Source organism: Pelodiscus sinensis, chromosome 7 (assembly GCF_049634645.1).
Source record: "Pelodiscus sinensis isolate JC-2024 chromosome 7, ASM4963464v1, whole genome shotgun sequence".
NCBI lineage: Eukaryota > Metazoa > Chordata > Testudines > Trionychidae > Pelodiscus > Pelodiscus sinensis.
In genome coordinates, this window is record NC_134717.1 from 72,220,276 (window position 1) to 72,236,632 (window position 16,357).

The window sequence follows — 16,357 nt, forward strand, 5'->3', positions numbered from 1 at the left end:
CCTCTGCATAATTCTTTCATATGTGTGTTTCTAAAAAGGCTTTATAAACAATAGCTTTCCAATTAGCTATTTCAAAATAAGCTATGCAATTGACGTAACTCAGTTTGTGAAGATTTTTTTGAGGTAAGCCCTGCTGTGTAGATGCACCCTTAGAGACTAACAAAAATATGTATTTTATCATGAGCTGTCATGGGTAAAACCCACTTTCTCAGATGAGCAGAATGGAGAAAAAATGCAGGAACTTTCCAATATATAAGGGTACGTCTAGACTACCGCGTTTTGTCGACGGAAGTTTTGTCGACAGATAGTGTCGACAAAACTTCCGTCAACAAAGAGCGTCCAGACACATTGGGTTCTGTCGACAAAGCAAGCTGCTTTGTCGACAGGACTCCGTAGTCTGGACGCAACGTTACAGGCAATAACACCTTCTGTCGACAGAGTTCTGTCGACAGAAGGTGTTATGCCTCGTAAAATGAGGTATACCAGCGTCGACAAAACTGCTGAGTTCTGTCGACGTTAAGTCGACAGAACTCAGCGGTAGTGTAGACGCTGGTATAGTTTTGTCGACAAAAGTCCACTTTTGTCGACAAAACTAGGTAGTCTAGACACACCCTAAGAGTATGTCTACACAGCATCGTTATTTCGAAATAACTTTCCTAGCTTCTACACAAGCCAACTGTTATTTCAAAATTAATTCGAAATAGCGGAGGGCTTATTTCGAAATTGGTAAACCTCATTCCACGAGGAACAGCACCAATTTCGAAATTGCTATTTCGAAATAAGCGCTGTGTAGACGCTTATTTCAAAATAGGGGGCCTCCAACCTTTCCCAGGGTGCCCTGATGGCTGCCTGGCCACAAGGTAACTTCTGACCTGATGCCCTGCCGGAACCAGTTCCGACTGGCTTTAAATGCGATTCAGCGTCCAAACAGTGTGGATGCACTATTTCGAAATAGCAAAAAGCTATTTTGAAAAGCATTTTCTGTGTAGGTGCGTTATTTTGAAATTAAATATTGCAAAAATAATTATTTCGAAATTAGATATTTCAAAATAATGCTGTAGTGTAGACATACCCTTATAGAAAAAGCCGGGCAAGGAGAATGGTAAAAAAATGTCAGTTGCAGTACTAGTACTAATGAGGCTAACTGAGTAGGCCAGAAATGTCCCCATACTTAGCTTTTGATGTCAATCGGGTGTTGAAGATAATGGTCCATCCTCTTCGTGTCTTTGTTCAGGCCCTGAGAGATAGTGTCAAATTTCCATGTGATAGCCAGGTCCTCAGTTTCTCTCTGTAGTTGGTTTTGAAATTCCTTTGTGAAAGAATGGCTACTATCAGATAAATTAATGAGTACCTAGGTAGGATAAAATGTGCTTCTACAGGTTTCTGTGTGTTACCATTTCTGATATCTGACTTGTGTCCATTTATTGTTTGTCATAGAGACTGTCCAGTTTGGCCTATATACATGGCAGAGAGGCATTGCTGGCACTTGATGGCATAGATCACATTAAAGGATGTGCCATTTGTATGAGCCTCTGATGTTAGGTCTTGTGAATATGTCATTTTTATAGATGTGTGGACAGAGATGGCAATGGGGTTTATTGCAGAGGTGGGTTCCTGGGTGAATAAGTCTGAGGTGTAATGTGTGGTTGCTGGAAAGAATTTGCTTCAGGTTAGGGGGTCATCTCTAAATGAGGATTGGCCTGTCTCCCAAGGGTTGTGAGAGTGAGGGATCATTCCCAGGATTGGTTTTAGGGTACGTCTACACTTGCTCCCTAGTTCGAGCTAGGGATGCAAATGTAGCCGACTGAAATTGCTAATGAAGCAGGTATTTAAATATCCCGCGCTTCATTAGCATAATCTCGCCCGCGCGTTATTCCTCTCGCCAGCTGATTCAAACCAGGAAGTGCGCTCTGGGACGTGTTAGTTCGAATCAAACCCCTTGGTTTGAGCTAACGTTACTCCTCATTCTTTGAGCTAATGTTACTCTTCATAATCGACAGTGTGATGTGTTCTGGATGGAAGCTAGAGGCATGTAGATAAGAATACTGGTCGGCAAGTTTCCAGTATAAGGTGGTGTTAATGAAGCCATCACTTACTTGTACTGTTGTGTCAAGGAAGTGGATCTCTTGTGTGGACTGGTCCAGGCTAAGGTTGATGGTGGAGAGGAAGTTTTTTAAATCCCTGCGGAGTTCTTCATAAAGATTCATCAGAGGGCTATATCGATGATGTCCTAGAAATAAACTAGGGCTGTCAATTGACCTGCGTTAACACATGCAATTAACACAGGACAGGATTAACGAGTTAATCCTTTTAACGCATTAATTGCAGGCGTTAATGCTGCGCTGCGCCTTTGCAGTGCCGCTCCGGAGTGCCCAGCTGTTCCCCGGCTCCGCTGTTGCAAAGCAGCTCTTCAAAGGGGTTTTGTAACGTGGAGCTGGGGATCAGTTGGGCACTCCTTGTACAGAAGCACATTGTCATCACCCTATAGACGCTCACCACACCGGACAGCTACCGCAATTAAATTTTTTAATTGCGCGATTAATCGCGATTCATTTTTTTAATTGCTTGACAGCCCTAAAATAAATGGCTCAAAAGGAAATTAAAATCCAGTGCACTGATGCATGATAGTCTATATATAATTAGTCCTTCTTCAGTGCAAGAGGATGGACTAGCTGAGTTCTTGAGTTCCCTTCTATGATTTTGTGATATCATTTTTCAGAAATGAATAAGAGTGGACAAAGCCAAACAGTCTGAGTAGATGCACCAGATGTTACACACTCACTAGAATGTATTATGTGGTTTGTCAAGTGACATGGGAAAAGAACTAAAATCATATTAAGGATCTGACATAAAAGTGCAACTATTCTTCTACTAAACCTTGAAAAGTGAATGGAAGTCTTACTTTCCACTTAACTGATATCACTGTATCTGTAGATTGCAGCATTAGCAAAGTGAAATTCCATAATATAGAAGAGTAACTCTCTCTATAGCTTGCAATACGTAGGCTCTCAAGACGAGTTGAGGGCAGTGTATTCTGAATTTCTTGGCTTATGAAGATCAGAAATGCCATAATTTCATTTGGGTGTAGCATCATTACAAGGTCCTGCAGATCTACAAGCCCATCCGTACAAGGAAAATTAGGTATTTACTTTTTTTGGGGGGGAGGGGGGATTAATAAATTATATTGTCATCAAATAACTTGTATTTCCTGTGTACAAAGTACTCTGTGTATCTTGAAAATCTCTTTATAACAATTTGTGGTATGGTTAGAATCCTGCCCTCCCATAGGCTTACACTGAAGGCCCAAGGTGAGAGAAAATCTCAAAATAAATTGATTCTTAGGGCCAACGTAAGACTCTTTGGGCTAGCTATGTGCAAGATTCCCATGCGATTTTATAGAAACAACAGTTGAGCAATGTACACATAATCAGAGAAGGTAAAGCATTTTGGGTATAGGAAGGAGATTGCTTGTTAAGTAAAAAAGGAATATTAATCATCCATCACCTATTTTTACAGCCAGTTTTACCAAAAGTTTGTCACAAGATTCTTAGACCGTGATACACACCCCTTCACACCCTCTGGGTGATTTCTCAGATTCAGTAGGCCTAATCTACAGAGGTGGATATCACCTGCACCTACAGGCCATCCTCGCTATAAGTCTAAAATACATTCCAAAAAACTGAGACTTATAGTGAAACAACTTAAAGCAGGGAATTTTTTTTCCCATGACTGACTTCCATTTGTGCAAACTGGGGGGTAGAGGTGTGCAACTTACGAGTGGAGAAGGGGAGGACTTATATCATGTCAGTTCCTACAAGTGTCAACAACTTTAATGCGGAATGGATGTATACTGGGGCAATTTGTAGTGGGAACACCCTGTACTACTGATTTCAACTGCAGTGGTTGGCACTCAGCCCCACTGAAAACCAGTCCTTGAAGAACTGCGAGAACTTTCCTTTCATTTTGTTTTGGGAAAGAGGAGCACCGACTCTTTCAGGCTTGATCCTGCACCAGCACAATCATGGGAGTTTTGCCACTGACCTCAGTGAGTGTAGGATCAAGCCCTTTGCCTATTCATCATGCCAGATTTTCCTTTTCATTCTTCCTACCAGCTGACAAATTAGAGCAATCCAACACTGTGATGGTGCACCTTTCAGTTCTAAGGTGTAACTGGGAGCAGATAGAGGATCTGCCTTTGTGCTTTTTGTTTTGTGTGTCACACGGGGGTGGAGAGGAGCAAAGCAGGGTCGGGGGGGGGGGTGTCTCAGGGGTCTGAGGTGTAACTCACTTTCCTGACAGATTACAAAGAAAAACAACAATAGCAGCAGAAAAAAGGACGGTACGTCAAAACTGTGTAGCACAGACAGGTGAGCACTCTCTAGCACTTGCTGCCAACTGCAGGAGAAATATGTGTCTGAGTGCTCAAAATGCACTTACCAAAAGCAGACCTTGCCTGTTTGAGGCCATCAAGTTTCAGGAAGGAAGCCTTTCATGGTTATCTGTGGGGAGTACCAGCCAGTGTCCACCTGCTTTTCCAACACACTTTGGCAGCATGGGAACGGACTTTACACTTATAAGGCTACGTCTATATAAGGCTGCATCCTTCTTGTGCAAAAGCCTATGCAAATGAAGCACAGATTAGCATATTGCTGTGCTTCATTTGCATAATTAAGAACATAAGAAACATAAGAATGGCCATACTGGGTCAGACCAAAGGTATATCTAGCCCACTACCCTGTCTGCCGACAATGGCCAATGCCAGGTGTCCCAGAGGGAGTGAATCGAAGAGGTAATGATCAAGCGATCTCTCTCCTGCCATCCATCTCCACCCTCTGACAAACAGAGGCTGGGGACACCGTTCCTTACACATACTGGCTAATAACCATTTATGGACGTAACCTCCATGAATTTAGCTAATTCTCTTTTAAAGCCTGTTATTGTCCTAACTTTCACAACTTCCTCAGGCAAGGAGTTCCACAGATTGACTATGCCCTGTGTGAAGAAGAACTTCCTTTTATTTATTTTAAACCTGCTGCCCATTAGTTTCATTTGGTGGCCCCTAGTTCTTATACTATGGGAACAAATAAATAACTTTTCCTTATTCACTTTCTCCACACCACTCATGATTTTACAGACCTCTATCATATCCCCCTTAGTCTCCTCTTTTCCAAGCTGAAAAGTCCCAGTCTCTTTAATCTCTCCTCATATGGGACCCGTTCCAAACCCCTAATCATTTTAGTTGCCCTTCTCTAAACTTTTTCTAATGCCGGTATATCTTTTTTGAGATGAGGAGACCACATCTATATGCAGTATTCAAGATGTGGGCGTACCATGGATTTATACAAGGGCAATAAGAGACTGTCCATCTTATTCTCTATCCCTTTTTAAATTATTTCTAACATCCTGTTTGCTTTTTTGACTGCCGCTGCACACTGCGTGGACATCTTCAGAGAACTATCCATGATGACTCCAAGATCTCTTTCCTGATTAGTTGTAGCTAAATTAGTCCCCATCATATTATATGTATAGTTGGGATTATTTTTTCCAATGTGCATTACTTTACATTTATCCACATTACATTTCATTTGCCATTTTGTTGTCCAATCACTTAGTTTTGTGAGATCTTTTGGAAGTTCTTCACAGTCAGCTTTGGTCTTAACTACCTCGAGCAGTTTAGTATCGTCTGCAAACTTTGCCACCTCACTGTTTACCCCTTTCTCCAGATCATTTATGAATAAGTTGAATAGGATTGGTCCTAGGACTGACCCTTGGGAAACACTGCTAGTTACCCCTCTCCATTCTGAAAATTTATCATTTATTCCTACCCTTTGTTTCCTGTCTTTTAACAGGTCTCAGTCCTTGAAAGGATCTTTCCTCTTATCCCATGACAACTTAATTTACCTAAGAGCCTTTGGTGAGGGACCTTCTCAACAGCTTTCTGGAAATACTTTATCTACCGGATCCCACTTGCCCACATGTTTGTTGACCCCTTCAAAGAACTCTAACAGATTAGTAAAACATGGTTTCCCTTTACAGAAATCATGTTGACTTTGCACAACAAATTATGTTCTTCTGTGTCTGACAATTTTATTCTTTACTATTGTTTCAACTAATTTGCCCAGTACTGATGTTAGACTTACTGGTCTGTAATTGCTGGGCTCGCCTCTAGAGTCCTTTTTAAATATTGGTATTAAATTAGCTATCTTCCAGTCATTGGGTACAGAAGCTGATTTGAAGGATAGGTTACAAACCATAGTTAATAGTTCTGCAATTTCACATTTGAGTTCTTTCAGAACTCTTGGGTGAATGCCATCTGGTCCCGGTGGCTTGTTACTGTTAAGTTTATCTATTAATTCCAAAACCTCCTTTAATGACACTTCAATCTGTGACAAGTCCTCAGATTTGTTACCTAGAAAAGATGGGTCAGGTTTGGGAATCTCCCTAACATCCTCAGCCATGAAGACTGAAGAAAAGAATTCATTTAGTTTCTCCGCAATGACTTTATCATCTTTAAGTGCTACTTTTGTATCTCGATCGTCCAGGGGCCTCACTGGTTGTTTAGCGGCTTCCTGCTTCTGATGTACTTAAAAAACATTTTATTACCTTTTGAGTTTTTTGGCTAGCTGTTCTTCAAACTCCTTTTTGACTTTTCTTATTACATTTTTACACATAATTTGGCAGTGTTTATGCTCCTTTCTATTTACTTCACTAGGATCTGACTTCCACTTTTGAAAAGATGTCTTTTTATCTCTCACTGCTTCTTTTACATGGTTGTTAAGCCACAGTGGCTCTTTTTTAGTTCTACTACTATGTTTTTTAATTTGGAGTATACATTTAAGTTGGGCCTCTATTATGGTGTCTTTGAAATGTGTCCATGCAGCTTGCAGGGATTTTACTTTAGTCACTGTATCTTTTAATTTCTGTTTAACTACCCTCCTCATTTTTGCATAGTTCACCTTTTTGAAATTAAATGCCACAGTGTTGGTCTCCTGAGGTGTTCTTCCCACCACAGGAATGTTAAATGTTATTATATTATGGTCACTATTTCCAAGCGGTCCTGTTATAGTTACTTCTTGGACCAGATCTTGCACGCCACTCACGACTAAAATGAGAATTGCCTCTCCCCTTGTGGGTTCCTGTACCAGCTGCTCCAAGAAGCAGCTGTTTAAGGTATAAAGAAATTTTGTCTCTGCATCTTGTCCTGAGGTGACATGTACCCAGTCAATATGGGGTAGTCGAAATCCCCCACTATTATTGAATTCTTTATTTTGATAGCCTCTCTAATCTCCCTTGGCATTTCATAGTCACTATTACTGTCCCGATCAGGTGGTCAATAATAGATCCCTACTGTTATATTCTTATTAGAGCAGGGAATTACTATCCATAGAGATTCTATGGAACATGTTGATTCATTTAAGATTTTTTACTTCATTTGATTTTAAATTTTCTTTTAAATATAGTGCCACTCTCCTACCCGCATGATCTTTTCTATCCTTCTGATATATTCTGTACCCCGGAATGATTGTGTCCCATTGATTGTCCTCACTCCACGAGGTTTCTGTGATGCCTATTATATCAGTATCCTCCTTGAACACGAGGCACTCTAGTTCACCCATCTTATTTTTTAGACTTCTAGAATTTGTGTACAAGAACTTTAAAAACTTGTCACTGTGTATTTGTCTGCTCTTTTCTGATGTGTCATATTCTTTTTTATGTGAATGTTTTTTGTCTGCTCTGGCCCATGCTTTATCCTCTTCCATCCTCTCCTCCTGACTAAAACCTAGAGAATCTCTTCTAAGAGACATCTCTACATGTCTACACAGCTCCTTTTTGTGCAAAAACACCCTCTTGCGCAAGAGCCGTTCTACCTCATTTTTTCAGGAAGAACAACTCTTGTGCAAGAGGATGTTTTGTGCAGAAAGGTGCTGTGTAGATGGCTCCTTTTTGCGCAGAAGCCTCTTTTGCAAAACCGGCCCCTAAGTAATTATTCAAATGAAGCACAGCAATCTGCTAATCTGCACTTCATTTGCATCGGTTTTTGTGCACGAGGGATGCGGTGTAGACGTAGCCTCACTCAGGTAAAACAGTGCACACACATAGTTGCTGCAGGGTTTGAGAGGGTATATTTTGACAGGCTGACTACATGAGGTTTTAGCTATGCGAGTCATGATATGTATGGAAGTGGCATAGCTAAAACATGACACAACTTTTTAAATATGTAAGACAGGTTATGTTAATCTTTCTTATCCCAGGTGGCACTTCTCCTTTTGTCGCGTCACTCTTTAAATGCCAACCTAGCATTTTTCCTGTCTCATTGCTCCATTCTGAGAGGTTTGCGTTGGAATACTGCCAGTTACCATTTTCCATTAAGGCAAACATCGGATCAAACTCATGCATGAATCAAGATTTGTGTGCTTAGACATATTTACAGTTTCGAAGAATATTTTCCAACACTTATATTTCATTTTCTAGGGATTAAAAAAATATATTTTCAATTAAAGCTCTTTTATGCAAAGGAATATGGAAAAAAATTCTCAAATAAAATTTCAAAGAGGTGCCCCCAAAGCTAAAAAGATAATGATTTTTTGTGTCCAACACTTTCCTTTTGACTATCAAGGAAGGTGTTAAGACCTGCAAATAAAGATGAAGACATTTCCAGTGTATAAGAAGTCTGCTCCTATAAAACCCAGTAATAATGCTGCACTATCTCCTGGCAGTTTATATATTTATGCATACAGATAGACACCTCATTTATACAGAACTGCTGTATCAGGAGGATTTTAATTCTGTATCTCTGTAAGTTGCTATAAACCACTTTGGTGTCTTAAAATGTGGCACACAGCCTATAACAGGAATCCTTGTACAAGTTCAGGGAAGATGAAGACTTTTTAAAGAGCAGATTAGATAAACATCTGTCAGGGATGATGTAGATGGCGATTGCTTGGCCTTAGCGTGAGGTCAGGGGACTGGACTTGATGACATCTTGAGGTTCCTTCCGTGCTATGATTCTATGAAATTGCTTTGTCTGTTGTTGCTTCAGCTCTTCTTCTGAAATTACAACCTGAAGTGAGGCATGGCACAAATGGAACCAACTACAGTAAAACTCCAATAGTCCGGCATCCAATTGCACGGCACTCCTGATAGTCTGGCATCAAAATGGCAAGAGCCTAGTGAGTGAGTTTCAGCAAAAAACGAGTCACGAGGTAACAGCAGCAGCAGCTGAACCAAGCGAAAAGGGTAAAAAAGGGTTAAAAAAACTAAAATATCACAGTATACAGTATGTACAATAAAAAGGGTTAAGAACACTTTATATACAGTATATAATGTATACAGTATATATATATTTATATATATATATATATATATATAAAACCATCTTATAGTACCTGCTGATAGTCTGGCATATCCGATAATCCGGCACCACCTAGGTCCCAAAGGTTCCGGATTATTAGAAGTCTACTGTAGCTGGTTTGTTGCTTTTTACCCCGGACTGACTGTTTCAGTCATGAAGGTAATGGGGCACGATCTCTGAAGTGAAATTTTGCTGGCACCGTCTGGAATATGTCACATATCAAACCATGTTCACTGAATTTGATTTTTTGCTGAATTTTAGCAATACAAGGAAAATGTGTCACCTGTTTACACTTACCTTCCAGTGTGGCAGTAGCTGCCCTACCTGCTCCATTGTGCGCTGTTAGTTTGTCCCATGCCTACCCTTGTTTGCTAAGGGTTGGAGGTGAGTTGACAGAGCTAGAATCTCAAAATGCCTGTTGTACACATGGGATTGGAATCTAGCATTTTCTTTATTCTCCAGATCAGGAATAATGGGAGGTCTATAGACAGGCAGCATTGTCCAGTGGACAGGCCAGGGGTGGGCAAATGGCCCTCTGTGGGCTGGATCCAGTCCTCCAAATCAGTGGATTGCACCCTTGGCCACTCTGCCACTTCCCTACCCCCAGGCCAATCAGGGCCTGGGGGTGGGGGGATCACGTGAAGTCTCCTCACCCCTCAAGAGTGCGCGGCGGCTAGAGAGACACACCAGCAGTTTTAAAACAGTCTCTCTAGCCACTGCGCGCCACTAGCAGGGCGGGGACAGGATGCAAGAGACTTCACATGCTCCCCGCCCCCAGGCCCTGATTGGCCTGGGAATGGGGGAGTGGCAGGGCGGCTGCAGGCGGGGCCAGAGAGGGCCCTTTGCCCATCCCTGGGCTAGAGAGACATGCTGGCTGTTTTAAAACTGCTGTCGTGTCTCTCTAGCTGCCGCATACTCTTGCGGGGGCAAGGAGACTTTGTGCGCTCCCCTGCCTGCAGACCCTGATTGGCCTGGGGGCAGGAAGAGTGCACGACTTCTCCTTCTGCTAGGCACCTAGAGGGACTGCAAGCTGTTTTAAAACAGCTGGTGTTTCTCTCTAGGGGGTGGGGCGGGGTGGGGTGAGGAAGGAAGGGGAAGACTTTTTGTGCTCCCCCACCCCAGGCCAATCAGGGTGTGGAGGAAGCACAAGAAGTCTCCTGGCCCTGCCCCTTCTTCCTGAGGCCCCGCCCCTTCCAGAGTGGCCCAGGGCCACTTCAGACATTTCTTTTATACATTATTGCCCACCTATGGGATAGGGCATTGCTTCAGAGGTGAGATCTGTGGGCTATTCTTGTTTCACTCTGTGACCTGGGCAAATCGCTTAAGAGCTCTGCACTTCTGTTTTCCCATCTGCAACACGAGGGATAATTATATTTGCCCATCTTTGTAAAGAGCATTAAGAATGTGATCAATTGGAGGCTACAGTGTAATTATCATTTCTATTTACAGGCAAGTGAATTTTTGGCAGTCAGGAGGAGAGTGGAAAAGGCATCCACCTTGGTAAAATCCCATGGCTGGAAAAACCAAGGAAATTTCATGAGGTGGAGACAAAACAATTTCTAAAATTAATCTTAGGTCAGAATTGTTGTTTGGCTCTTACCCAGTAGACACAGGCTAAGGAGCTATACAGTCCGTGAAGGCTGAACGCTAGGTTGGAGAGAATGCTTTTTAGGAAAGGTACTGGCTGTACTGTAGTCTCATTTGACTCTCTACTAGCTCTCTCTCTCTCTCTCTCTCTGTCTCTGTCTCTGTCTCTGTCTCTGTCTCTCCCCCCCCCACATATTTCCAAGCAGCCAATTTGTCTGCCTCTAGAAATTTGTTCTCCAAGACTTGCTCCCATATGCCAAATGAAAATATGTCATTTTTTTATAAAATAACTTTGACAGACACAAAAGTACATTCTTGAGATGAAGCCCTTTGTTTGCACCTGATTCAAGTAACAACTTTCAATAGTGATACAACCTTTGAAATGAACACTTGATGTATCATTCCACATGGTTTATTAATGTCCTACTTTTATTTCTCTCTGGTTGGTTGATCCTTTAGTCAACAGCTCATCCGTTAATTCCAAGAATCGTATCTGAACAGAAATAATCCGACAATTCTACATGCAGAATATAATATTTCCTCTATTCGTGCAATAGTATAATTGCTAGGGATTACTTATACTATTTCGGGAACTTGGTAGTCTCTCCATCTTAAAGAGTGCATCTGAATTTTCATTATAAACCCGATTTTGCCTTCTCCCCATTGTATTGGACCTAAAATTTGGTAGATTAGATATAGGGATAAAGTAGAAGACTTCTTTATGGCCATGTCTACACTAGGAAATGATTTCTAAATTACTCAATTTGATTTAATTACTCCAATTTAACAAATTCAAACTAGCGCGTCCTCACAACAGGGTAGCCTCGAAATTAGTTTGAATTAGTCCAAAATAGCACGTCCACACAGAACGTGTGGTTCCATGACGCCAGCCTCCTTAGTAGTGGCTTGTCATGGGAAGGTGGCTCACCACGGACACTGGAATAAGGCAGACCTCTCCAGGAACCTTGAGGGAAGGACTGAGAGGTTTCTGTGTGAGAGTGTCATGGAGATGAGAGCTCCAGACTGGTGCTCCATGTGTCCCCATGTGAACAAGCTGTAGTAGAACTCCCCAGGCTGAGTAGGCTGACAGAGGAGCGCACAGCCCCACAGCCTGTCACCTGCCCCTTCTTTTAGATAGAGAAAAGTAGAGGACTCATCTTAAATACCCTCCTTAGGTTCCTCAGAAGCTTGGGAGCTGCCCTGGGAGGGGGAACCAGCTCCAAGGTCAACTCCTTTTCCTTCTCCTCGTCGTTTTCCTCTGCCACCCCTCTCTTCTGCAGGCTGTCTCTGGGCCTCTTCCAGGATGGCATCGAGCTGCTTGTATTTGTGGCAGGCGTGCAGTGCTACCCAGAGTGTCCACTTTGCTCCCTGGCCTTGTGGTAGGCCTGCTGCAGCTCTTTGATTTTCATTCGACATTGATTGAAGGTCCTGGTGTGTCTTTCTTGGCCAGCCTGGAGGCTATCTAGCTGTATATGTTGGAGTTCCTTTTCTTGGTGCGGACATCCAGGAGGTTGGACTCCTCCCCTCACACTTTGATGAGGTCCAGGATCTCTGCATCAGTCCAGGCCAGAACTCTCCTGTGTCCCCAGGCAGTGGAAGCTGTAGGAGCAGCAGACGTGCTGGCAGCTGTTGGAGGGTCTGAGGGGATGTTGGGGTTGCTCATGTCTACTTGTGCTGCTTTCTCGCACAGGGCTTGCAACAAGCCCGTCTCCTGCTCCTGGGACTTTCAGAGCTCCGTGGGAGGAGGAACACAGAGGAGAAGGTGCGGTCAGAGCTGCAGCTGCAAGAGGCCTCCGGAGGCCTATTATTTCAAAATAGTGGCACTGGAGTATCCACACTACCGTTATTTTGAAATGACCATTTCAGAATTAGCATTACTCCTATTGATAAATAGGAGTACAAAGTTCAAATTCTGAGGCCCATTGTTTTAAAATAACAGGCTTGATAGTGTGGATGCTCCACTTATAAATTTGATCATGGGAGGGTTATTTCCAAAAAAGTCCTAGTGTAGACCAGGGTCATTTGAATAAGACAAGGGGATGGCTAATTGGGATAGCTTAAAACAAAGCTGCTAAACAAAGTTCCAAATTTAATTCTCAATTTTTTGTTGCTATTTTGTATGAAAAATATGGAAATACATGAAGCGGACTTTGCTGGACCCTGTCAGTAGAAACATAGTGTTGGGACTTAATTATAGCAGACTAAAATCATCCTACCAAAATTACTGACATTTTCTTTACTAATGTTCTGAGGGTACATCAGACTCCAGCAAGTTTAATGCAGGATGTCTCACAGCTTGTAGACTTTAAAGTCAGAAGGGACCATCATGATCATCTGGTCTGACCTCCTGCTCATTCTAGGCCACAGAACCTCACCCACTCCTGAAATAGACTCCTAATATCTGAGTTACTGAAGTCTTCAAATCATAGTTTAAAGACTTCAAGTTACTTAGCATCCAGTCAATCCATTTACACTAGTTTAAAGTTGCAAGTGATTCATGTCCCATGCTGCAGAAGAAGATGAAACCCGTCCAGGGTCTCTGCTATTCTGACCTAAAAAAAAATTCTATCCTGACCCCAAATATGGCCATCAGTTAGACCATGAACATGTGGGTAGATTAGATTTATTACATTTCCTTTGTCTAAAAAATCAGATAGCTTCTCAAAGAAGGAAATCAGGTTGGTCTGGCACAATCAACCTTTTGTAAAACCATGTGGTATTTTATTCCAATTGCCATTAACTTCTATGTTCATAACAATTTTCCTCTTTCAAAATTCGTTTCAAAACCTTGCATACATTTGAGGTCAAGCTAAAAGGTCAGTCATTTCCCAGATCACATTTTTCCCCTTTCTTAAAATAGGAACTATATTGACAGTCTCTGATATGACTCAGAGATTAGAGAGTCAATGGAGCTAGGCCAATTGACACAAAGTAAGGGTTTGGACCAGTGTCAGTATCTCTTGCTTGCAGACAAGCATATCACTTATAGCCTGACTGCTAGGCAGGAGTGTTAAAAGAAGAAAGCGAATAATTTCCATGAAAGCTGATTTGGTATATTGCATTAATGTCCAGAGATTTGTAGGATATTCCCCATGTGTTCAGCTAGAGAGGAACTTTTGCTCATTGATAGCCTGGTCCTGAGCAGAGTTGCACATACACAGAATTCCCATTATCTTGAAGTCTAGAAGCCTAAAAGTCATCGGGGTTCAGGGTTCTCAGCTCCCATTGAAGTCAAACCTCAAAACTTGTTCCAGGCCATATACAAGAGAATAAAATTTCAGAGTATTAATTTCCCTTTACACCGGCGTGTGTTAATTTAATTTTAAGGCCTGGCATAGTTTATTTCTCAATCTTCACCTGGTGAAGTAATGCCCGTTGAAGTAAGCAAAAGGAATCCCACAATGGACCCTCGATGAGGCCCTCTGAAATATGTAACTATTGAAAATAGCATGGAAAATACAATGGTTGGCCAGTGAAGAGGAAGGAGGGATATTTCAGTGCTTTGAGAACTGACCTGCTATGCCCAAGGTTGTGAGTTCAATCCTTCAGTGGGCCATTTAGGGATCTGGGCAAACCCATCAGGGATGGTACTTGGTCCTGCCATGAGGTCAGGGACTGAACTCAATGACTTCTCATGGTCCCTTCCAGTTCTGTGATATATTTACCACAACATAATTACTGAGTCTCTGCCCTTCTTCATTTTCCAGGGAGAATTGTTTTTAAAGCATGGGGTACTGTACCGTTGTAATTGTTTGTACAGGTCAGATCTCCCTGATCTGGCACGCTTGGGACCTGATCGGTCCCAAACAAGGGGATTTGCCAGACCAGAGGAGGTCCCTCTCAACATGGTCCATGCTGTCCTGCTGCCCCTGGCTAGGGCTCCTGCCTAGCCCACTGCTGCCTGCCCAGCTGTGGCTCTCCAGGCTGAAGCTCTGTGGCTGTCGCTGGGTCTGCAGCTCCATGGCTGCCACTGCTGGCCTCTCGCTAACACTGGGCCACAGAGGCCAAAACTCCCTGCTGCACCGCCTGCCCCTCCATGCCCCCACCAACATTGGATTCCCGGCGGAATCACTCAGCTCCCCCTGCCACTCCTGCCCTATGGCCCGACCTCCCTATATCTGGGCTCTGTGGTCCACGGATGTTGCTGGACCAGAGAGTCCCGGGTAAGGGAGGTACAATCTATATCTTGCCTCAATGGAACAACTGCATTTTTTGGCCAGATCCTTTCTGAGATGATAGGTCCACAAGGAGAGACATATTAGCTTTTATTATAAAAGTCCAATCCATTGTTAAACAAAATACCTTTCATATGGGATCGCTTAATAATGCCCATTTACCAGTGGTGTGCTAAGACAAAGCTGATTATGGGGACTGTGGGGGGAATCTCAGATGTTGTTTAATAGCTTGAGTAAACTGGACAATAGTTTGAATTGCTTGATATTACTTTTGTTCATTCTATACAAATGTCATTTGTACGTTAGAAACCCTTTATGCTCCTTCTATGCCAGTTGGATTCTCTTTATGAACATTGTTTTACATTGTACAGCTAACACAAAACAGGAAAGGAGTCATGGGATTTATTCATCTCCTGTCTTCTTTTAATCAAAATGTACTTGATAAAATGTTGCTACATGCAGAATTAGTTGCACTGATATGTGTAGATAAGAAAGTATGATTTCATTTTAAAATTGTGTCTCAAGTGACAGAACTTCCCAAATGGGACGTGCATTTTAATTTTTCAAAGCTGTGATTTTCAAAAGCTGCTAAGGGATTTAGGGACCATATTTGTATCAAGAGTCAATGTGATTTGCAAATCCTGCCCCCAAAGTCATCTTTGCTACATCAGGAAGAGTGACAACTATCTGTAGCTTTCCAGTGAGGGGGTAGTATGTGTCCTCTTAGGGCTCATCTAGACTATGCCAAAGTGCTGAAAGAGGATATGTACATTCCATGGGAATTTGCATATCTTCTTCTGATCTCACTTTCAAAAGCGGAGCTTTCAAAAGTGAAAGTAGTCTGGACACGGCTTTCTCCCCCCCCCCTTTTTTTTTTCAAAAAGCTGCTCTTCCTCAAAAAAATGAGGTTTATGCAGCTTTTTGAAAAAGGGGGTGGGGGGGTCACCGAAAAGGCCGCATCCAAACTACTTTCACTTTCGAAAGGTCTGCTTCTGAAAGTGAGATCGGAAGAAGATATGAAAATTCCTGAAGAATTTGCATATCCTCTTTTGGCAGTTCGTCGTAGTCTAGATAAGCCCTTGGTGTTAACATCAAATCACACTTTTATAAAGCCAGCGTTCAAAAGATTAGTAGACTCTAGTGTCTAAACTTGGAAAAACTATTTTATAGGGATACCATTGACTTGCAACGGAGTCAATTTCAAAACCCGTGGGCAAGTTGTCTCTAGTATACACTGGTCCCT

General features: G+C 42.3%; 1 long non-coding RNA gene across 2 annotated transcripts in view; it reads right to left on the reverse strand.

Annotated features, from left to right (window-relative positions):
* Positions 1–8,769: 8,769 nt before the first annotated feature.
* Positions 8,770–16,357, reverse strand: part of LOC142830325 (uncharacterized) — a 190,666-nt gene continuing 183,078 nt past the window's right edge. For both annotated transcript variants that reach the window (XR_012905496.1, XR_012905495.1), the window contains one exon: positions 8,770–9,219. This is a non-coding gene — a long non-coding RNA (uncharacterized LOC142830325). The remainder of the gene's footprint in view (positions 9,220–16,357) is intronic.